This window comes from Prionailurus viverrinus, chromosome B1 (assembly GCF_022837055.1).
Source record: "Prionailurus viverrinus isolate Anna chromosome B1, UM_Priviv_1.0, whole genome shotgun sequence".
Classification (NCBI taxonomy): Eukaryota; Metazoa; Chordata; class Mammalia; order Carnivora; family Felidae; genus Prionailurus; species Prionailurus viverrinus.
Window position 1 is genome coordinate 4478460 of NC_062564.1, and position 23730 is coordinate 4502189.

Genomic DNA, 23730 nt, shown 5'->3' on the forward strand with positions numbered 1-23730 from the left:
CTACCATCTTGGTAAGTCACAATGTATCATATATCTTTATCAGTCTTCTTTAAAACAAAGTTACATTAAATAACACTGATTACCACATGACAATTTATCTTTGAGGTAGGCCATCAGAAAGAGTTCATTGAATTATTCAATTCCTAGTGTTTAAATGTATTGTTATTATAGATATCATCCCAGACAGATTTTTGTTAAGTATAAAAAAAGGACTTCTCCACTCTCATGGGATGAATGGTGCTCCTCTAATACTCCTATGTTGATGTCCTAAACCCCAGTACATCAGATTGTGACTGTATTTGGAGATAGGGCCTTTAAAGATGTAATTAAGTTAAAATTAGATCATTAGGTTGGGCCCTAACCCAATGTAACTGGTGTCCTTTTAAAAAGAGGAGAAGGAATGTAGATATGGACAGAGGGAAGACGGCCACCTACAAGCCAAGAAGAGAGGCCTCAAAGACATCAACCCTGTCAACACCTTCCCTTGGGACTTCTTGTCTTCAGCACTTTGAGAAAATAAATGTCTGTTGTGTCAACCCTCCAGGCTGTGGTGCCTTGTGCTGGCCGCCTACGCAAACTAATACGCCCACCGCGGGAGATGAATTGACCACACAGAATTTCTTCTCACTCTCATCACTTGGACATTCTGGATAAAATAAAATAATATCGTATTTGTTACCAGCTGAGTTCACAATCAAGACAGAGGAAGTCTTAGCTGGTAAAAATGGAGAGGCAACTCAGAATGGCAGAGTTGGGGGCTGCGGAAGGGAGCTGTAGGTGCCAAGGTATGCCCTAATGTGGAGCGATGGTCTCAAGTCACTTAAAGCAGCCCTGGTCTCTGGACAGGACCTAGAAGAACTCTTTCCATAGATGTGGGAAGTGGCAGCAAGGAAGTTCCTCGGCTGCAGGTAGAAAACAAACACTCCTCACAGAGAGGCCTATGCCGGTGCTGGGTAGGACTGTGACGTCCAAATTCAAAGTTGTTTCTTGAAGCAGAGACCCAAAAGCGAGAAGTAAATGAGGAAACTTGCCAGGAACCCACGGATATGTGGATACCCAGCAAAGAGAAATATTTTAGCCAGGCAAGAGATATTCCACTGTTTAAGTTACAGGTGGAAAGTACAGCAAATACCCTGCTGCAGGTGAACCCCCAGTCACTGTCTGACCACAGGAGAAAAGAAATGGCCAGGCGGCGAGACAGGAGATGGGGACATAAAGATAATGTCCACTCAGGCCACAAACAAAAACACAAATTAAAAGTAACAGAAAGTGCGGGGTGTCTGGGTGGCTCAGCCAGTTGAGCGTCCAATTCTTGGTCTCGGCTCAGGTCATGATCTCATGGTTTGTGGGTTCAAGCCCCACACCAGTCCCTGTGCTGACAGTGCAGAGCCTGCTTGGGATTCTCTCTCTCTCTCCCTCCCTCCCTCCCTCCCTCCCTCTCTCTCTCTGCCCCTTCCCTGGTCACGTTCTCTCTCTCAAAAATAAATGAACATTTAAAAATAAGTAAATAAAAATGAAAATAACAGAAAGCTCTAAGTAAAAGTTTAAAACATATATACTTGAAATTGCCAAAGCCTTGAAAAACTAGAAATCCCAAGAATAGATAGAGTCTTCTAAGAAAATAACAGATTGGTTTAGAGATTCTAGTAATAAAAACATGGTTCGTTACAAAAAAATATCATTGGATAGCTTGAATAGGCATCGAAGCCAGCTTGAAAAATTGTGATCTGGAAAATTTGAGGAAAGCCCACAAAAATACAGCATGGGAAGACCATGAGAATGAAAATACATATATATGTTAAATACGTTAGGAGTCATGGAGAATAAAATGAGGAATTTCAAAATATATGTAATAAAAGGGCCAGGGGAAAATTGAGGGGAGGAAATCTTTAAAGACAAAATGGCTAAAAAAGAATGTGTGTAACTAGAAAGTGGCCCCTGCTCTTATATTGGAGGACTCGCTCAGATCCTGGTGCCATTGGCCATGCCTTTGGATGGAAACATGAATAGCATGTAAGGTTATGGGCAAATGTGACTTAGGTGTATGGGCCAGTGGACCACAAGGAAAGAAAATTGAGACAAAGGATGGAATTCCATTTCAGAAAACAAGCTCATTTAAATAACATGGTATTGTAAGATAAATCTTTGGGAAATGGATGACATTCTGAACAATCTTTGTAAAAACGGCCCTGTTATTAATTATGGTTCAAAAGTCAAACGAGGTAAAAGACGCACGTCCTGCTACCAAATGAGATGGCCACAATAATTGTATTTATCAAACAATGCTCGCTGAACACATTTTCTGTTAATCCTACAAGTGGAAGGCCAAAGAAAACTTTTGTTTTGACTATTACTGAGAACTTGTAGCACAAATTTTCAGGAGATTAAAGGTAAGTGGCTTTGTTCTAGTATCACTTATTCTTAGATAAAAGGATGCTCAGTATTAGCTGCATTTTTTCAAAAAAAGGTATGAATAGTACTTTTTATTTCTGTAAAGCAAAATTGCCTTCCAGAGAAACTATTTTTGGGACAACGATCCTGAAAAAGGTATAATAGAAAAATTTGATAGTTTTTCAACAAAGGACAGAAAAGAGCGGAAAAAAAAAATGTTGGTACTAAATTTGAAACACCCCTTTAGAAAATATTTTCACAATAGGAAGGGCCATTAATCCATCTATGACTGCTGTAGGTAGCGTGTTTTATTTTTTTTCTTTTTCTCTTTTAATTCCAGTAGACTCTGAGCCTAGGGACAATTTCAAAAGAATTCTCCTGGAATTTTCTTCAAAAGATCCTCGCTCCATTAAAAGAAAATCACAGGTCCAAAATGGCGTCACTTAGCCCAAGTCACCAAACACAGGCTAATCCCGAACCTCACTGCAGTTTCGACTTTCCCCAGGAATGTAGTACTAATGGAACTGTCAGCATCAGTGAGGTAAGCTATCACATGGGCTCTCTCCATCCACCAAAAGAAAGAAGATGAGGTCTTAGGCAGGATAAGACCCCCTGCCCTCCCTCCGAAGGGAAGGTGACCTTTCCTGAAGTAATCCGTCCTTTTATTTTGCTAATAAATTCTTATCTCACCCTCTTTCTTTGAAAAAAACTTTCACTTTGTAGACTGCTCAGAGCATCTCTCCACTGGCCAGATGTGATGCTTGCCCAATTTATCCATAGCTTAATAAAGCCAATTAGACCTTCACATTTACTTGATTAAATTGTGTTTTCAACACCCTCTCAGAGGACAGTATTCAAACATCGAAGGAAGCACCTTGACTGGAGGAGTTTTGTTCCATATTGGTAATTATTATGTCAACAAGATGGTGCTTCTACAAGGACCGATAGCTGGTTTGTTAGGTGCCTAATGTGGGAAAAGGCACCAGGCTTGGTGTTTTACATATTCATCTCACTGGAGGTAAAACTGGCAGCTCAAGTCAGTGATTTAAAATATGTGATTTACTAAAAATGCTACAAAGGGCATTTTGTCACGAGAAATTCTATAAAAGACACGTTAAGAGCCATGAAGAAGAAATTACTAACCCCCTTGGAGGTCACTGAATGGGACTGGCCATTATGGAAGTTGGTGTCACAGACCACTGAGTCTCTTCTGTTTCATTTCCTTGGGCTCCACTGTCTATGAATGCATGAGTCCTTGACCTCCACTCACGATTTGCAGTACAGCATTATTATTCAAAATCGGCTGAGGACGCCACTAAGCGGAAGTGCTCTTGAGTGTAGGAACATCATTTTATGTTGGTCCGTTCCAACCACTCTTTTCTGATATTTAAAAGCCTTTGGCGAGTATACGGCACAAGAGAAATGGCCTAAAAATCTCTAAGTTAGAAACACAAAGGGAGGATTACAAGACTGGCATCTCTCACTGCGGACTGCCAATTTCTCTTCTTCCATGTCAGTGCAGAGAGATTTGCCATCTGCCCGAACAGAGTGAAAAAGAGTGAGGCAGAAGTGAACAGAAAGAAAGGTTTTGAGACACTAAGATATTTGGAACTGGTAATCATCTATTTTTTACGAGAAGATATGCAGATTTTCTTTAACTAGGCAGTTAGTAAAAATTTCACAGTTGGATAACAATGACCGTCTACTTTTTTTCTCTATTTTAACTTGTAATGTGAAATGTGCTTTATTTCTCCCTTTCTTTCGGGACTGTTAAGCTTTGTTCCAGGGCTAAGTTGGGTACATGACCATACAGCTGAAGTTTCTTTTTCAGAGACCCTAATCTGGATAGATATTAACAGATACCAGTATGGGTGTACGAGCGAACACAATTCCCCCAAACTGTGCTTGATCTACATGTGAGGCTCGCAGAAACAGAGTAAAATTTCCTGCAAGGATGATTCTGCAGGCATTAGCGGCAGTCATATCAGGCTGCCTTGACTACATGGTGTGATTTTAGGGATACTGAGAAAGTTCTTCTGCCAAAATTGGTCCCTCCTGCACCTCAAATGCCCACCATTAAAGTCATTCATTTGAGTTAAGAAAATTGCCAGTAAGACCTCTATTAAAATGCAAATGTGTTCCCTGGGTGGGGAAACACATTAAATCATTATCAGCCATTAACACTTTAGACCAAATTAGTTTCAGATTTATTAGCCAATTACTCAAAGTACAGGGGGAACGCCATGCAGGAGAGGTTAGTTTAAGTTGGTTTGGAGAGAACTGGGAGAAGAACCATCCAGCGAGGTCTTGCAAGGGATTTCAGTCTTTTCATTATTCAGGAGTCTTTGAAAAAATGAAAGGATATGTAATGTTCTCACATCAAAATATCAAAAAGTAGAGGGGCAGCTGGCTGGCTCAGCCGGTAGAGCTGCGACTCTTGACCTCGGGATGGTGGGTTTGAGCCCCACATTGGGTGTAGAGATAACTTAAAAATAAAATCTTTTTTAACAAATATCGAAAAGTAGAACTGCTCCCAAGAGAACATAGTTTCAGGACCCAGAGTAGAAAGTGACCTTGTCCTCCACACTCCTGCCACGCCGTACCTCCAGTGCGGCTCCTGACACAGCTCCAAAATCCTGCACTTCTGAGACCCAGATTTTGGAAACCGTTAAATCAGGACATGTGTTCTAGCCTCCATGCTTTCTCCTGCCCTCTTTTCCCTATGTACAGAAGTACAGTGGAAACCAGAGTTGGAGCTGGAGGGAGGCACTTGGAAAACCAGCTCCCCTGGGTGGCAAACACCCAACTCCACCAGTCCAGTACAACGACTGGCTCTCCTATCACTCTGCTACATCCCCGCCAGTCAGGAAAACATATAGACACAACCTAAATGAGTGTCTATACCCTGTTTTCTCTTCAAGGCCATCCTTGATGTTCATTACAAGCCTAACCAAATGGTGAAGGTGTTGCTTCAAAAAAAAGTTTCAAATCTCCGTAGGAGCATCTTTGTCCCCAGAATAGCTGAGAAACAGTTTCAAGAAGAAAGAACAGATGGAAAAGAACCCCCGTGGCTACTGGATCAGGCCACCCTTGACCTACCTTGGCATCTTGCTAAAGTCTACACTCCTCCGTGAACTCATAAGAAATGCAGATCCTTGGACAGTGGAGGCTGTGATCTTCAGAATCAAGCAGAATGATCCTACCATAAACTAGGTAGCCGGCCAGTACTTGATCAATTTCTGAATTCAAAGTATCCTCAGGAAGGAAATCTAGATCATTCGTGCATTGCCACCAAAGTCTGGTGGTGAAGGATTAGGCAAAATAGTGCATATCATACAAACAAACATAACATGTGCACGTTAAGAAATGTGTATAGAGTGAAAGACAAGAAAAGGAATAAAAAAAAGAACAGAAAGAAAGAAATAGCAATTCTAAGTCAAAGTACTAGGGTGGGTGCTTCTATATGCATCTTCTTGTAGTTTGCTTTCATATAATTTAAATATTTCCAGCGTAATTCTTATGTCATCCCGGGAACTGTTATTTGAAAAAGTCCAGCAAAATGACCCAATCTTCACACCACTTATAGCTCAGTTCCAAAGGCTAATACAATGAATATAACGCTAACTATGCCTTAGTGATTTTGCTCTTTTACAGGGAAAAAAAGAGGAAATGTGATATACGTCTAAGTGTTTTCGTGGATTTGCGTTCATAAGCTAAACCGGGTTAGTCGTGAAAAAGGCTAAGAGTTCACCAGAGCCAACTTGGTATCACTCCTGGATGGTGTTTACAAAGAATATCACAAATTCACAAAGGAACTTGGAAAGCGATGTTGAACACTGAATATAGAAAAAACTTAAAACAAACACCTTTGTTCTCCTCTCTTTTCTGTTCACTCCCATTCGCCTAACCATCTCAGCTGCTTCACAGTTTTACGTACCATGTATCAACTGACGATCCCCAAATTCCCATCTCCAACCCAGAGTTCCCCTTCCACATCCAAGCATCTCCCTTACAGTTTCATGAGGATGTGTCACAGGCCTCTAAAGCTTAACATGTACCAAAAGGAGCTCTTGATTTTTTTCTTTTTCAAAATCATTCTTAATTAGGGCAATTTTATCCTTCTGGGTGCCTAATTCACCCACCCTGGGCCCTTCCTTAGCCCCTCTCTTTCTCTCACACAAATCCAAATTGTCAAGAACTACCCTCCAAAGGAACGCATCTAACCTGCTCCAGCCAAGTCATCAGGAATATTCCTTAGATTATGGTGGGAGCTTCTCAAGGGGCATCCTTGTTTCTGCCTTGGTTCCTGTAGAGCCCATTCTTGACGCAACAGCTAAAACCATGTTGTAAATCATTCTTGCAGAATGTAAATCAGATCATGTGGTACTTCTGCTTAAACTCATGAGTGCTCCTGAGAAGAGACTGGGGTCGATTAAAAGCCAACAAGTAGCAAAGAAATGGGCCTATTCCGGGCATGGGAGTCGGCGGAATGTGCCTCAACAGAGAGCTAGCCGACGGGTCACACTCAGGTCTCATGTGGGCTGAGTGTTTGCCGGCAGCTAAGGAGATTCACCCTTCTCCCTCCCTTTTGCCATAAGACCATGTCAGCCATCCACCTGCCTGTGTACCCAGAGAGGGCACTAGGAGGGAAGATCTTCTGACTGATGAGCATTGATTTTCTTTTTTTTAAGAGAAGATAAGCATTTCTCAAGTGACTAATCCGGAATAAATCATATTTCAACTATGTTTGATATTTTAAATATATTTCTATTACTTATCATTCTTATTTTTACCATTAACTCTTGGGTAAGAGGTTATATATTTGGGAGGAAGACAATATAAGCTATATAAAAGAATAAACACGCTATTTTTTTCATGCTTATTTGTGTTAAAAGGTGAAACATCATTAAATACCTGACATAATGTCTCGTTGATTGATGAGTCACTTTTTTATTTTGTCTTTATGATTTAATGATGTCAAGAATAAGTGTGATGTAAAAAATGGCATTGAAATAAATGCCAGTTGAATACTAAAAGCAAAAGTTTAGAAAATGTATATTTGAAATGTATATATGGTATGGTACATGTGACATATATGTGTGTTTTATACGAATATATATAATTTTTTATTTTATGCTCATTATTATGTTAAAAAATTCTGATGGCTTTGGTCGGGTTGCCAAAGTCTAGGAAATTAAAGAAGAATATTTAAAATTAGCAGTATTTGAGAGAAAAATTACCCCGTATAAACAAAGACATATTAAATGATCATTTAAACGATTATATTTCCAGTTATAAATCTCTATAGTAAATAATTTTCACTTGATTAAGTTTTCTTTGAATGTAAAATGATAAATATAATGAAAGAACATGAGTTCTGACATGCATGTACAGATTTATTTCACTTACTCATCTATCTATTTGGGGGTTCTTCTCCCCCACATAATTATTTCCTTAATTTCTTCAAAATCAACTTCAGCAAGTCCTTGAAGGAACCATGAATATAAAGTCCTTGGCACATAATAATCAATAATATTAACTGTACTATTAGCATGGCTGCTGTCACCTACCCCCATACAATGGCCCCATTTCCACATGTCTTTCCAAATGTATTTTCTCCTTTCTTTAAGACAATTTTGGATTGTCAAATACCTCAGCCATTGACAAAATAGATTCATTTATGTTGAATTGGAAGAGAGCCTGTGGAAGGAACTATGTGGAATAATCATAAAATGGGATAGAAAAGTCACGAAAGAGCTTCCCTTTCAAGGTCTGGTGATGCCTCTTCTTCCCACTTACCCCAACTTTCAAATAGTTTATCATAAATACAGGATACTTTTCCTGTCTGTTTGACACATGTGTTTTATCTGTGCCAATCACAGAAATAAAACTTCAACACTTATACAATAAAATATACAATACTTTAAAATGTAGGAGAACCAATATATTGAGTGGGACTTTTTCTTTTCTCTCATTTTTAATTTATTAGAGAGAGAGAGAGAGAGAGAGAGAGAGAGAGAGAGAGAGAGAGAGAGAATCTTAAGCAGGGTCCCCACCCAGTGTGGAGCCCAACGTGGGGCTCAATCCCACAAGCATAAGATCATGACCTGAGCTGAAATCAAGAGTCAGACGCTTAACCGACTGAGCCACTCAGTCCTCCCTGGTACTTTTTCTTAAATTTATACTTGGAAAATAAAACTTACAACCTTGAAGGCAATTTTGCTGTTATTACTACAAGGTTTTTAGATTTTCACAATACTTCAACATCTATTACCTATATTTATTCATTTTCATTTGACTAATACATTTCAATCACAGGCATTAAGTCAATTTACTATATTCTCGTAGCAAATGTGTAGTAGAGGTCTCCTGAATCTATGGTCTATTCAGAATTTGAAGAAAGTATTTGCTTAAAGTTCCAAATCAGTTTGCAAATTACAGCCTTACTCACCATGATTTAATTCTGTGGTTTTGAGAAAAAAAAATCTCCAGATATTTCATGCACGATGCAGCGTAGCCATATTCAGTGAAATGCCGATTACCACTAGGGGTTGCTGCCCTACTGAATCAGATAAAAGTATTGCAATATAGCTAAAAGCTTCACGTAGATGTATTTCTGTTCTTAATCGCTATAATGTAGACAGTTTGATAAATAAGGTTGTCTCTTGTGCTTTTTCTACTTTAGGAGGCTGTGTATTTCACAGATGACACACACAATCAACTCCACTGGGTTGAGCTCTAAGTATTATTTTTTACTATAGACCTTTTTTTTCCCCTCCCCATGTGGTTTTCGGAAAATTAACTAAAACTAAGGCCTAAGTAAGTAAGGATGGAACGAAAAAGTCAGTGTTTTGCTTTTCTTGTGCCATTTTCAGACTTCTTTCAGCAACTAATGAACTAGAAAGAACCAAATCTTGTGTATACATAGATTGGAATTAAATCTCTAGGAAAGTGGGATAAAATTGGCATTTAGATTTTTATTTTTATTTTTTTTCCAACGTTTATTTATTTTTGGGACAGAGAGAGACAGAGCATGAACGGGGGAGGGGCAGAGAGAGAGGGAGACACAGAATCGGAAACAGGCTCCAGGCTCCGAGCCATCAGCCCAGAGCCTGATGCGGGGCTCGAACCCACGGACCGCGAGATCGTGACCTGGCTGAAGTCGGACGCTTAACCGACTGCGCCACCCAGGCGCCCCTAGATTTTTATTTTTAAAAAAAATTTTAAATTTATTTATTTACTTTGAGAGAGAGAGAGAGAGACAGAGAGAGAGAGAGAGTACATGAGCAGGGGAGGGCAGAGAGAGTAAAGACAGAGGGAGAGAATCCCAAGCAGGCTCCACGCTGTCAGCCCAGAGCCTGAGTCAGGCCTTGAACTCACGGACCATGAGGTCATGACCTGACCCGATATCAAGAATAGTTTGCTTAATTGAAGGAGCCACCCAGGAGCCCCTAGATGTTTAAAATAGGATTTAATAAGTCAAGAAATAAACTTAGTTTAATTATGACTCAGTGACAACTGTGACTTCTGGTGAAAATAGTTGCTGGAGACAGACTTTTCTCTTTATTCCTGAATATCATATAAAATCAATGAGAAAAAATGTCCTCTTCTACTCCTGAAACCAACATTGCACTGTATATTAAATAAAATTTAAGGAAAAAAAAGAAAAAAAAGACAAAATATTCTCACCCTTTCTTCTCTTGCCCTCAAAATGGGAAAATACACTGAAGAATGAGATAATTTCAAGTCATGCATACAGAAATGAAGAGAAGTGCCCCGAAGTGGCAAGTCTAAGAATGTACACACACACACACACACACACACACACACACACACACACACGGCGCATCCGGGAAGCAAAATATGTGTATTTCAGTAATGGTGAAGAAGTTTCGGTGGAGGGAGAGGTTGGTTAGCGAATTTCCTTTGCTTCAGAAGAGGCTGAGTGACCCAAAGAATGACACCGAGAAGCCATGCCTGGAAGAATCAGTCCATATAGTGAGAGAAAAAAGTCTTCTCTCTGCGGAAAATCCTAACACCCAGAAGCCTGACCACCCCATGTCTCCTCTCACACCAGGAATCACCTGGCATTCATAAGTCCAAGAATATTCAGCACTTTCTTACTCAGTTATCAGTAATAAATAGGTACTGGCACTCAGTGCGGTAGTCCCCCCTTCCCCAGGGTGTGACTTTTCACAGCCTCAGGTGTCAAGGTCACCCACTGTCCAGAATCAGGTGTATCTCCTCCTGAGTACAGTCAGGAGGTCACGAGTCACTCACCCCACGTCACCTCATCGTGCAGGCGGCTTGTCACCTCACATCAGCACAAGAAGAAGAAGGGGGAGCGAGGGACAACAAGGTATTTTGACAGAGAGGGACCACATCCACATAGCTTTTATTACAGTCCCTGTTATAATCACTGTATTGTACTATTACTTGTTGTTAATCTCTTACTGTGCCTAATGCAGAAATTAAACTTTATGACACGTACGTTGTACAGGAAAAACAAACACAGTATACACAGGCTTCAGTACAACCCACAGATTCCGATGTGCCCTGGGGCTCTCGGAACATATATGCTGCCGATAAGAGAATCATGCCGTAGTATAATTAAAAGGGTGGGAAAGAGCAGTAAAGTGTATAAACTTGACTGCATTAAGGAAAAGTGTATATGATTATGTCTCGTATTATGAAAACTCCACAGTTATTTTTACAGAGGAACAGAAACAGAACGGACAAAGAAGATGTGGTTTATATACACAACGGAACACTACTTGGCAATGAGAAAGAATGAAATCCTGCCAGCTGCAGCAACGTGGATGGAACTGGAAGGTATGATGCCGAGTGAAATAAGTCAGTCAGAGAACGACAGGTGCCACATGTTTTCACTCATATGTGGATCTTGAGAAACTTAACAGAAGACCACGGGGGAGGGGGAGGGGGAAAATAGTTTCAAACAGAGAGGGAGGGAGGCAAACCATAAGAGTCTCTTAAATACAGAGAACAAATTGAGGGTTGATGGGGGGCGAGGGAGAGAAGGAAGTGGGTGCTGGACACTGAGGAGGGCACCTGTTGGGATGAGCACTGGGTGTTGTATGGAAGCGATGAACCACGAGAATCTACCCCCAAAACCAAGAGCACGCTTTATACACTGTATGTTCGCCCGTGTGACAACAAATCGTATGTTAAAAAATTAAAAAAAAAAACAGGAACAAGGCAAAGATTGCTAATACTTCTCGTATCGCTTAATATTTTACAGGAATTAATGGCTACGTTAAAATATAAATAAATAAAATGTATAAACCACGAAAAAGAGGAGATAAAGAGGTGTCACTAGTTGCTTATGACATGACTGCATACCAGAAAGTCAAACGAAATCAATTAAAAAAAAAAGTTGCTACAAACTAAGGAAAAAATTCAGTAAGACAACAGAAACTAACTACAAAATAATTATTAACTTTCATGTAAAAAAAGCCACAACCGGTAGAAGATTTTCATGGAAGAAGAGATTCCACTTACTACACCAACAAAAACTTAAAATGGGAGGGGATAGACTTAACAACAAATATTCAAGAAGAAATTTAAGAAATCTTTTTAAAACAGTCCTGAAAGACACTGCAACATTAAGTGAATGAAAAGCCGTATGTTTAGAAGCTATATGTATATACTTTTTATATTTTTTTAATATTTCTGAGAGAGAGACAGAGTGAGAGCAGGGGAGGGGCAGAGAGAGAGAGGGAGACACCGAATCCAAAGCAGGCTCCAGGCTCCGAGCTGTCAGCACAGAGCCCGACGCAGGGCTCGAACCCACAAACCGTGAAATCACGACCTGAGCCAAAATTGGACGCTTAACCGACTGAGCCACCCAGGTGCCCCATACATGATTTTATAAAAGAAAGATGTTCACCACATATTGATATTTAAAATAACTTCAAGATGTGGTGTTATAAGAAAACAACACAATAAAGAGGAAGTTCATACTATGTTCTCATTTGTGAAAACAGAGGAAGAGCTAGAATACTGAAAAAACAAGTGGCTTGTTTTTATGCACAAAGAATCTCTGGTGGATGAACAAGAAACTAATGACATTAATATCCCAGAGAAGGGTGTGGGAGAGACAGCAGAGGCAGACGAGGGAGACTTTACGCAACACACATTTTCAAATTATAAATTTCCTATGTTGTGCCTGTGACCTCCACGACTAAGTAAATACATTTTAGTAAGAAATAATGGTGTCCTGACACTATTCTCCTTCTCTCTCTCCCCCATGTCTCTCTCCCTCCCCCTTCTCTCTCTCCCTCTCTCTGTTTCTCTCCCTTTCTCTTTCCCTCTATCTCTCTCCTCCCTCTCTTTCTCTCTCCATCTCTCTCCCTCTCTTTGTGCGTCACTCTCTCTTCCTCTCCTCTCTTTCTTTCTTGCCCTCCGTCATTCTCTTCCTCTCTCTCTCTCCCCCTCCCTCCCCTCCTCATGATTTTCACTGTACTAGAAATGTTCTTAAAAGACTCTGTCATTTATTGGTTCATTTCTCCTGAAAGTGGGCCTTTCATTTCCTTCAAATGTTTTATAACTAAATTGTTCTTAAAAAAATCTACTTTAGGGGCGCCTGGGTGGCGCAGTCGGTTAAGCGTCCGACTTCAGCCAGGTCACGATCTCGCGGTCCGTGAGTTCGAGCCCCGCGTCGGGCTCTGGGCTGATGGCTCGGAGCCTGGAGCCTGTTTCCGATTCTGTGTCTCCCTCTCTCTCTGCCCCTCCCCCGTTCATGCTCTGTCTCTCTCTGTCCCAAAAATAAATAAACTTTGAAAAAAAAATCTACTTTAATGACCAACTTCCTTAAAAATTTTCAAGAATTATGGAACGATGTCCAACATCTTACAGAATTCAGAGAGGAGAAGCCTCCCGACGGGCAAGGTAAATACAAACTTGGCTCCCTTTCCCACTTTACTCAAAAGCTACATGTCCATTTACTCTGTACTCCCAGATGGGAGTAATTTGATTTATGAATTTTAGTAAAAGCTAGGGTGTTTTAAATTGCCTAAAGCATTCGCAATATGCATTTGTGATTTTGAAAGGGTAAATTACTATTTCCCTTTGAGACCGTGAACTGTTGCCTTTCACTTTCATAAATAAAATTTTATCTCATTAAAGTGGTAGACAGCACTGACAAGGACGCCTTATATAAGTCTCGTGTATATACATTCAACTCCCATTTGACTGATTTTACCAACTGTTGATAGCTACCAACGCCTCCACTTAAGATTTCTCTCTTCTATATTTTACCTGCAAAATAATAGGCTGTTCTTATTGAATTTAAATGCTTACTTACACATCATTAAACCTTTTAAGGGAAGGATTCCTGTGGTGAGCTTTATAAAATAAAAATTCCTTTACAACATGAAACATCACCTCTTCGTTTATGGTTTGAGACTTTTGTATTTTGGGTTCTCAAAGTCAGTGGGTACATAGACATATTTAAAAGGGAAATTTGAGGGGTGCCTGGGTGGCTCAGTCGGTTGGGCGTCCGACTTCAGCTCAGCTCATGATCTCACGGTCTGTGAGTTCGAGCCCCGTGGCGGGCTCTGTGCTGACAGCTCAGAGCCTGGAGCCTGCTTGGGATTCTGTGTCTCCCTCTCCCTCTGCCCCTCCCCTGCTCACGCTCTGACTCTCTCTGTCTTTCAAGAATAAATAAACGTTAAAAAATTTTTAAAGGGAAATTTGATCTTTTTCTGTGTTTTGGTAATGAATATATATTAGCATAATGGTCTTAGCAAATCTGGAGAGCTTTCACAAACATCATAGAAAGAAATTCTGTAAGATTGCTTCTTCTCTAAACAAAGTCTATTTCACCAGAATAATACAGTGTAATATATTGCCTTAAAGAAATTGTGAGGAATAAGACACAATGCAAAGCTAGCAGCTATTACTTCTAATTCGAAGTGTAATATTAAAATATCTTCTTAATGTTTAAAAAATTGAAGTTTTGTAAGATCATCTTGGCCAATATTTTATGATTTAGAATTCCATTAAAAGGTATAGGGAACCAGGGCACCTGGATGGCTCTGTCGGTTGAGCGTCCGACTTTTTTGTTGTTTAATATTAAAAAAAAAATTTTTTTTTTGAGAGAGAGAGAGGGAGGGAGGGAGAGATAAAGAGGCAGAGAATCCCAAGCAGGCTCTACACTGTCAGTGTAGAGCCCGACACAGGGCTTGAACTCATGAATAGTGTGATCATGCCCTGGGCTGAAATCACCAGTTGGTCACGTACCCAACTGAGCCACCCAGGCACCCTGAGCATCTGACTCTTGGTTTTGGCTCAGGTAATAATCCCAGGGTTGTGGGATGGGGCCCTGTGTTGGGCTCCACACTGAAAATGGAACCTTCTTGGTATTCTCTCTCTCTCCCTCTCCCCTCTCTCTCCCTCTCATGCTCTTTCTAAAATAAATAATTGTTTTAAAAAAATAAGTAAAGTATGGGACACCCAGGTGGCTCAGTCAGTTAAGTGTCTGATTCTTGATTTCAGCTTGGGTCATGATCTCATGGTTCATGGGATCGAGCCTTGCGTCAGGCTCTGTGCTGTCAGCTTGGAATTCTCTCTCTCTCTCTCTCTCTCTCTCTCTCTCTCTCTCAAAATAAATAAACATGAAATAAAAAGTTAATAAGGGCCATTATGAAATAGTAGAAAGAATCCTTAGACCCAAACAGAACACCAAGATTCTAGTGTCATCTATGGCACTGACATACCTACTCACAGTGATCAAACGTCCTAACTTCCATAAACCTGTGACTCACCGTCTTTTAGGTCCCCCCTCCCCTGGCTACTTAACAGAAAGACGACAGCTGATCCCTGAGCAATATGCATTTAGGGCCTCTGATGTGGGTGCAATTGGAATCCTCATATAATTTCATTCCTCCAAAACTTAACTACTAACAGCCTACAATTGACCAGAAGCCTTATTGATAATAGTCAATTAAACATATTCTGTACATTAGATGTAATATATACTGATTGTTACAATAAGATAAACTAGAAAAAATATTTAAAAATAATAAAGAGGAAAACATTTACAGTACTGAAGTATATTTATAAAAAAAATCCACCTGTAAGTGGCCATGTGCGATTCAAACCTATGTTGTTCAAGGTTAACTGTATTTTTACTTGAACTGAATTTAAGTATATAGCTATTCTTGGGTTTATGGGTTCATGTATAAAACCATGATATAATAAACCTCTCAGGATTAACATGAGAGCTAAATAGGGAGCATGAGGAAGATGATGGAAACTCACCAATGCAATTCAACAATAAAAAGTCCTTCAAGCACAAATCTTATCAAGGGATACTATTGAAATCGAGGTAATCTATCACAAACATGTGAACAAATTAAGCATAACAGTGTTTTCCTTATCCATGTATCTCCACGATTAAAGTCATGTTCAACATATTAAATGAAGAAATAGATAAATTTGATCTCTTCCTTATATAATAAGTTTCGGTATTTGGTTAATAGAAACATACTCTTTTTATTCTACTGGTTCATGAGGGGCAAGGATACCAACGAATCAACTATTATCCAACGGAAACAAATATATCCCTGACGATCGTGATTCATATAGACTTTGATCCATTTTGAAATATATAAATTATTTGCAGATAAAATATGGTGTGGTGTATTTAATACGCATACAACTTTTAATTTGATCCAAAGCAAAGTAGCTATACATAGCAATTCCTCCTGATCACATACACTTGCAGACTAAGTTAAAAATTATATCAGCTTTTTCAAATTCAATGAAAATGCATTTTGGACTACAGTTTAGAGTCACTATATTCTGCCTCCATTACAACTTGCTAGGATTGCTGACTCTTCTGTATTATACTCTGAATGGGGCAGAGTTTTCCAAACCAGATCTAATACTTACAAACGTTTATCTTCCTTCCTTGGAGGAATGCTAGACAACAGGGTGTACAAACCCAAAGAGAATAGGAATAATAGTCGCAATATCTCATTGCACTCTTCAATGAAAAAAAGAACAAAGAAAACCTTCCTAGTTTGAATGCAATCAATTAGCTCATTTTCAAAGGAAAACACTGGCAGCCTTTAGTCACGAAAACAACATGAATGAACTTCTACTTGAATATTTTGGAAGTATTTATTTTCTTCAACCTCTTTTGAGGCATTTAACTCATAAATACTACTAGTGTGGTACTACTTTAGAAATCTCAGCAAAAGAAAAAAAAAAAAAGATTCATCCCGTATTAGACACCTTGACCTAATATACCCTATTTTGTATGTATACCCAGCTGATCTTTTCAGGTTCAAGGTCAGCAGGGTTTTAGTAGAGTGGTAAGGGATCGTTTCTCTTTACTTTTGGCATTACAAGAGAGTCAGGGAGATACAGTAGTGCCCTATCTTGCACAACATTATTGATCTCCTTTCAGCGAAGGGCAGAGGTCAGCTTTCTCCCTGGAGACTTATACATATGACTCGTACACCCAACACCATTAAAACCTATTTGAGTACATTAGTGGAAATGGAATCTATTATATGGTCTCATGGGAAACCCACTAAGGAAGTAATATAGTTTTATGTAGATGGCTACTTTTAAAGACATTTTAGGCAATTTTCATGCCAGGCCTTAACCTCATTCTCACTGGCTAACTGGGGATAATCCAATTACGACATCTATGATTCCCAAGATTGAGAGTCACAGTAGGTATGGATCTCTTCCCAAGAGGGAGAATGGCTAAATTCATGAAAGCCTGTCATCATTTCCAGAAACACAGAGTTTAGTGTTGTAGAGCAGGGGAGTACGTAAAATACACTTTATCCTCTGATTCAAGTCACAAAAGGTGATTACTTACATTCTGTGTTATTTTACAGGATCTCTGCCCCATGGGGTGGGATGAATTTTCTTTAGTCTAAAATAAACTCTTAGGGGGCGCCCGGGTGGCTCAGTCGGTTGAGGGTCCGACTTCAGCCCAGGTCATGATCTCGCGTTCCGTGAGTTCGAGCCCCGCGTCGGGCTCTGTACTGACCGCTCCGAGCCCGGAGCCTGTTTCGGATTCTGTGTCTCCTTCTCTCTCTGACCCTCCCCTGTTCATGCTCTGTCTCTCTCTGTCTCAAAAATAAACATTAAAAAATTTTTTTAAAAATAAAATAAACTCTTAGTAGTATACATTTTATCAAAAAAGAGAAGAAATTTTAAAGCAAATAATACTTGATTTGGCAGTTTTGCTTAGCTAATAGTCACATGTCTGTGTCCATTTTTACCATGTCTTTGTGTAAGTATGATGAAAATGCCCAAAAGGCACGTACAGTTTGTAATTATCAAAGAATTCTGACAATGCTTGTAAGAATCAGAAACCTGAGTTGAGAGTTTAGAAAAAGCAGTGTCTGCCTTACTGCTGACCCTGTAAGGTGTTGAGACGTGTTCTCCTAGCTTGCCAGGAACAAATCTTCATGGGAAATGTGATTATTCCTATTTATACAGATGCCTAATGGCCAGGGGAATAACACTGAACCGTCAGGCTGAGGAATCTGAAGGCCACGTTGTTTACACCAGATACTTAATTGAGTTGGGGGTATTAACGGCAATCAGTGAATCATTTTTAGAGTACTTTTGAAGATGGCAAAAAAAGAATAATCTATCTGCACTTAAGTGAGACTCCACAATTTGGCAACATTATCTCTTCAGAAAAATAAAACAAGAGAAAACATGCATGCTTCAGAAATATTTCCATGATTTCTCTGATGATTACCACCGTCTCACAGCAAAATATTTGACCTGGAAGTTGTAAGAATAAGTATTTCAGGTCAGAAAATCATTATCGATGTGTGACCAACTCTTAAGAAGCTATGTCCAAATTATGTGTTGGCAAATTTATCATCAAGATCAAGATCACTGCTGATTACATGAAAAGCCAATAAGGTTCATTAAAGTATAAGGATGTATTCTATTTTTCTTACACCACATTAGGTATACTTTAAAGTAAAGTGGGACTGGGGTATATAAATAATAGATTCAGAAATAATATTCATTTGACATACTTCCAGCTGAGAGTCCTTCTGCATGACAAATAAATATCATTGACAAATAAATATCATTACACTGGGTTTTTATATCTGTGCAGTTATACATACATGCGAAATTTTATTACAGAAGCTAGAATCAACATACTATATCGTGTGATATAATTGCAAAAAATAAAAGTAAATATGCATCACCCAGAGACCTAATGAGCTGTATTTTTAAATTAACATTATGGAAACCTCTTCTAAAACAAGTTATCTGCATAAAATTACTCCATGGCCAGAGTTTTACATTCTTAACACATTTTTGAAGTTAACATATAGCATATAGACAAAGCACAGCCTTGTAGTGTCTCAGGCTTACATCTGGTAGCTAAGGTAGCAAATGTATTTTTGAAATCTGACAATAGTATATTTCACTGTTAAAACTCCAAATATAATATGAATGGAAAAATAACTCTCCATATTAAAAAACAAAAAGTCAGATGATTAGCACTATAGAAATTCTAAGAGTCTACAACTTAAGCCCAAACATTCAGAATGAAAGAGCACGCGTGAAGATCTGTGCTACCTATTCTACAGCCAGAACAGAGAATCTGTGGTTTTCGCTATTTGCAATTCTGACACTTCAAATCAATTGTGTATCTGAAAATTGTTCTCCATTTTATGAGGGCATCATTAAAAGTGTAAAGGATGCAAGTAAAACCAGAGAATGAAGCTAAAAATTGTTAGTTTTGAGAATTGGTACAAGTGGTGTAGGGTCATGAATAAATATTCCTGCCGCATAGTTCCGTGACTGAGCCAGATTTATTTATTTAACTGTCTTCTGTCATTTCTCCCTGACCACGGCCGCTGTCAGGATCTTTCTCTTCTATGAAGTCCAAGCTGAATCAGTACTGATGATGATGGTGGTGATGATGTCTTTACCTATGAAACCACAGGGACATAAGCTCAGTGCGGCATTTGTTGTTGGGATTCTTTGTTATTTTTTCTACGTAGGTCAGAATATACGTAGCTTTGCTAGCTTGTACAAGAGCACACTCTACAAGGGATTTCTATTTTACGGTCCTCCTTTTCAGTAGGTTTCTAGCAATCACTAATGAACCAAGTACCTTGGTTCAGAAGCAACCTGGTGTATATCTCAGATTTCTATTCCTCTAAAGGAGCCTCCTGAAGTGGACACAGCTGAACCTTTTATGTTTGGTATTCTCATAGAAATTCCAACCTCGCTATTGGCACCCGAGAAGAAAATCTCCAATTACCCAAAATAATAAGGTCACAATTTGTCCTGGATTACTTAATTCTTAAGATAAGTTAGGGGCACCTGGGGGGGCTCAGTCGGTTAAGGGTCCAACTTCGGCTCAGGTCATGATCTCATGGTTCATGGGTTTGAGCCTCAAGCGGGGCTCTGTGCTGACAGCTCAGAGCCTGGAGCCTGCTTCGGATTCTGTGTCTTCCTCTCTCTCTGCCCCTTCCCCACTTGCTCTCTCTCTCTGTCTCTCAAAAATAAACAAAAAAAAAAGTTGAGTGATCGTAGAGACATTGATTAGAACCATGTAATTTTCAAGATGTTGCAAAGAGAATTTTAGACCTACAACTTTCTCTACAGTCTTTACTTCTGGCTGTGGTTCTGGGTCCATGTTCTGGGAGAGTTCTTTTAACACTCATTCATACACTACAGCCTGCAGCTTCAAAATAAGTAATGACTGAGAGTTGAACTTGGACATCGTAAGCAAGTCATAGGAAGCTTCCTTGTAACACTTTTTTTTTTTTTTTTGGTTGCTGTGTTTGTTCACACCAGTTCAAGATACTGACAAAGGATTCATTATACGCAGGATACATATATAGTAGACACACAAAACAGAGATGAGAAAGCACTGTAGATCACTGAGACGGCGTTTAGGCTGGCCATTTGCATGCATGTGGATCAAGACAGAAAGTTGTTCTGTATTACAGGTAGAGAATTTCAGTTGTAGCTTCATCACTGTTATTAGATTCAGGAAGAGCTCTTTTGTGTTTCTACTATTTTTTTTTTCCTTCTTTGATCCTTTGTAGAGATAGAGACTAAGTGGGTAGTGTGTTCTTTAAAAAAGAAAAAAAAGCTTTTCATACTCCTCAAAGATGGTCATTACAACCAAAAGCTTTCTCTTCAAACAACTAAAAATAGAGCACTCCACCCTTTAGCTCACAGAGCTGGTTTTCATTCTCCAGAGCCTTCTGTTCCTTAAGCTCTTGACGTTGCCCACTTCCTTTTACAAGTGATACCCCTAAGGACAGAGCTTTAATGAGCACCTAAACAATGCCAACCAGAAGGACAGTACTATTTCCATCGCTGACAGGTGAGACTTCTGGGGCTTCTCATCAGTGGCTGCCTACGACGGAAACTCTGGGGTGCACATCTAGGCGTCTTCTCTCCCCCATTGTTCTGCTGCCATTGCATTTCAGCTATTCTGGAACTTCCAGTTCTGCTGGGAGCACATTCCCTTCTCCCAGTCCTGCTGTGTAGTAAGAATCACAAGAACACAACTGACCTGGAAATGCCAGTAAATAAGAGACTCTGAAGTATCATGGACTGTCGAGCCATTAAGGGAGTATAAAGACCTGGAACAAATAGGGTTTTATAGTTTCTCCTGGGAACTGTACAGATGTGTTTAGAAGACACACGATGATGAAATAATTGAGATGGAAAATAAGACCCCTATGAGGCATTCTGGAATAACAACAGAAAGTTAGTAACCTAAGTTGTAAGAAGAGTCATTCGAGGTAACACCAGAGCTTTCTATTTGCTGAGTAGGGCAAAGAAGCCACCACAGCCAAAGGGCTCCTCCACCAGGAATCTCCTTTATTAATCCACCCTTGGCCCACAGGTTGGATTTACCAATGCTGTCCCTTCTCTCCATAAAATGATCACTCAATGGAACACCTAAACACTTCTGTTCCCAAAGTACGCCAGTGTATGTCAGCCCAGTTTGTGACTGTAATTAAGCAATGTCACTGAGTATTGTAGCGACCTCTGGACTAAGAATGGGAGAGAAAATTTTCATAGAAGAACAATTTTCTACAATGAAAGCTTTGTACATAAGTACAGTCTATGTATAAATTAGGTGTAAGATAATTCTAAAAGATTGGGGGAAATAAAAAAACATGCAGAAGGACTTGGCATACTAAAGAAGAAATCAAATACCTCATTTTGGTTGTGGTGGTTTTGGCAAGAAAAACAGTACAGAATTCTGATATGCATACCCAGTTTTTGCCTAAGACCATGGACATACTAACGACTTCATCTCCATGATCTACCTCCCCCTTGCAATCGAGCTGGCCATCTGAACCACCACATGACGGTCTGGCAGGCACACCTGACCTGCTCAAACCAGATCCCTGTGTTCTACCTGCATCAACCCACCCCCTCCCCTTTTCATAACCTTGGTCATTGCTCGCTATTTGGTTCCAGGTACCAAAATTGGGTAAGTATATGTTTTTGGCATATATACCTGCCGATTTTAGAAAATCTAAGCTGGTTAATATTGCCTGGGAAGAAGACACTTCCACATTGATGCTGTACATAGTTCTATTTGTGACAAGATTTAAATAGGTGCTCAATTAAGATTTCTGAATTTCTTCTGGACAAAAATAACTGGATGTTTGTTAGCTACTAAAAAAAAAATACTTCAGTTCAAATCACCTAGATAAAAAGAGCTGGCATTGACTGAGATTAAAAGAGGAAGGAGGGGTGGTGATTGCAGGTAGAAGAGAGGGACTTGGATTTGGGCACGTCGAGTTGGAAGAAACCATTGGACCTGTCAGACCTCCATGTGGACGTTCAGATGGACAGCTGGATTGCAAGGGGGAAGCAAATCACGGAGACAGACATTTGGATTTGTGTACGGATGGAACTATGTAGACATCACCTATGAAATGAATATCCATTCAGAAGAGGTGAATATTTGCAAGCAGGGCAGGGAGGAAGTCCAGCACAGGAAACTATAAGTGGCTCAGGAGGTAGGGTAAGAAACAGGGGTTTCCAGAGAAAGGAATTGTTAAAAGGAAGAGGAAATTAGAACCCTATCAAATGATGCTGAGAGGGAAGAACATAGGGGGCACAACCAATCATTACATGGGGGTCTGCAGCCATCAGCGATCCACATCAAGGTGGTTCTCCTGGAAATGACGGAGACAGCACCTGATTGGAGTAGGCTGGAGATAGAAAATCAGAAAATGAAAATGAAAATAAAATAAAATAAAATAGAATAAAAATAAAATAGAATAGAATAAAATAAAATAGGAGAGAATAAAATAAAATAAAATAAAATAATAAAATAGAATAGAATAGAATAGAATAAAATAGAATAGAATATAATAGAATAGAATAGAATAAAAATAAAATAAAATAAAAATAAATAAAAAATAAATAAAATAAAATAAAATAAAATAAAATAAAATAAAATAAAATAAAATAAAATAAAATAAAATAAAATAAAATAGAGAGGAGCAAGTATCGACAACTTTTTCCAAAGTGCCAGTAGCTTTTTAAAACCTGTGCCTCCTATGCGATTATAGGGAGGAGTTTCATGAATGAGAAACTCATATGCGGGCTTTATGTATAAGAGCTAATGGAAGTAAACTGTTCCCAAGCAGTCCCAGCGAAGACAGAATGTTCTTCAGTACTAAGCTATTTTCTGAAGTCCTAAGGTGGTATCACCCTGGTCTCACCCTCATCGTCTGAAACCCATACAGCAGTTTTGACATTCTGTATTTTCATATGCTGCATTCTAGGCATGCATCAAGGGGAAAGTCTTGAAAAGTCACTTGTGATACTCAGATCGTGAACGATGTGTGTCAGCAGGCAAGATGCTACCACGTTCGCGTTTTCACCGCCCTCATCGTGACCAGAGAGCAGAAGCCGGATGCCATCGTTCTCACTCTTTCTTTCCTCTTTGCAAAGCACTTGAATGTACTTGGATACATTCCCAGGCCACGGAGTGTGGTCATCATGCGGAACAAGCAAGAGATAGAAAATAGAGAGGCAGAAGAAGGAATTTTTCTCCAGAGGAGACTCAGAACAATCCTGGAGACGTTTCATTAACCCAAAGACAAATTAGGTCTGATAGAAATGTCTGAGCTCTATAGACAGGCCTTGGAAGATGAAAACGCACTGAAAGTCAGTGTCTAAATTTGAGAATAAAAAGTAGTTGAGGTAGGTGGGGCAGTTCAAAGAACACCAGAATTAAGTGTAAAGGAAGTGTGTTGATGGGGCTATTGCTGATTTTCCTAGATTCTGTGCACATCTCAAAAAATAAAGGCAGTGATGGCCAAC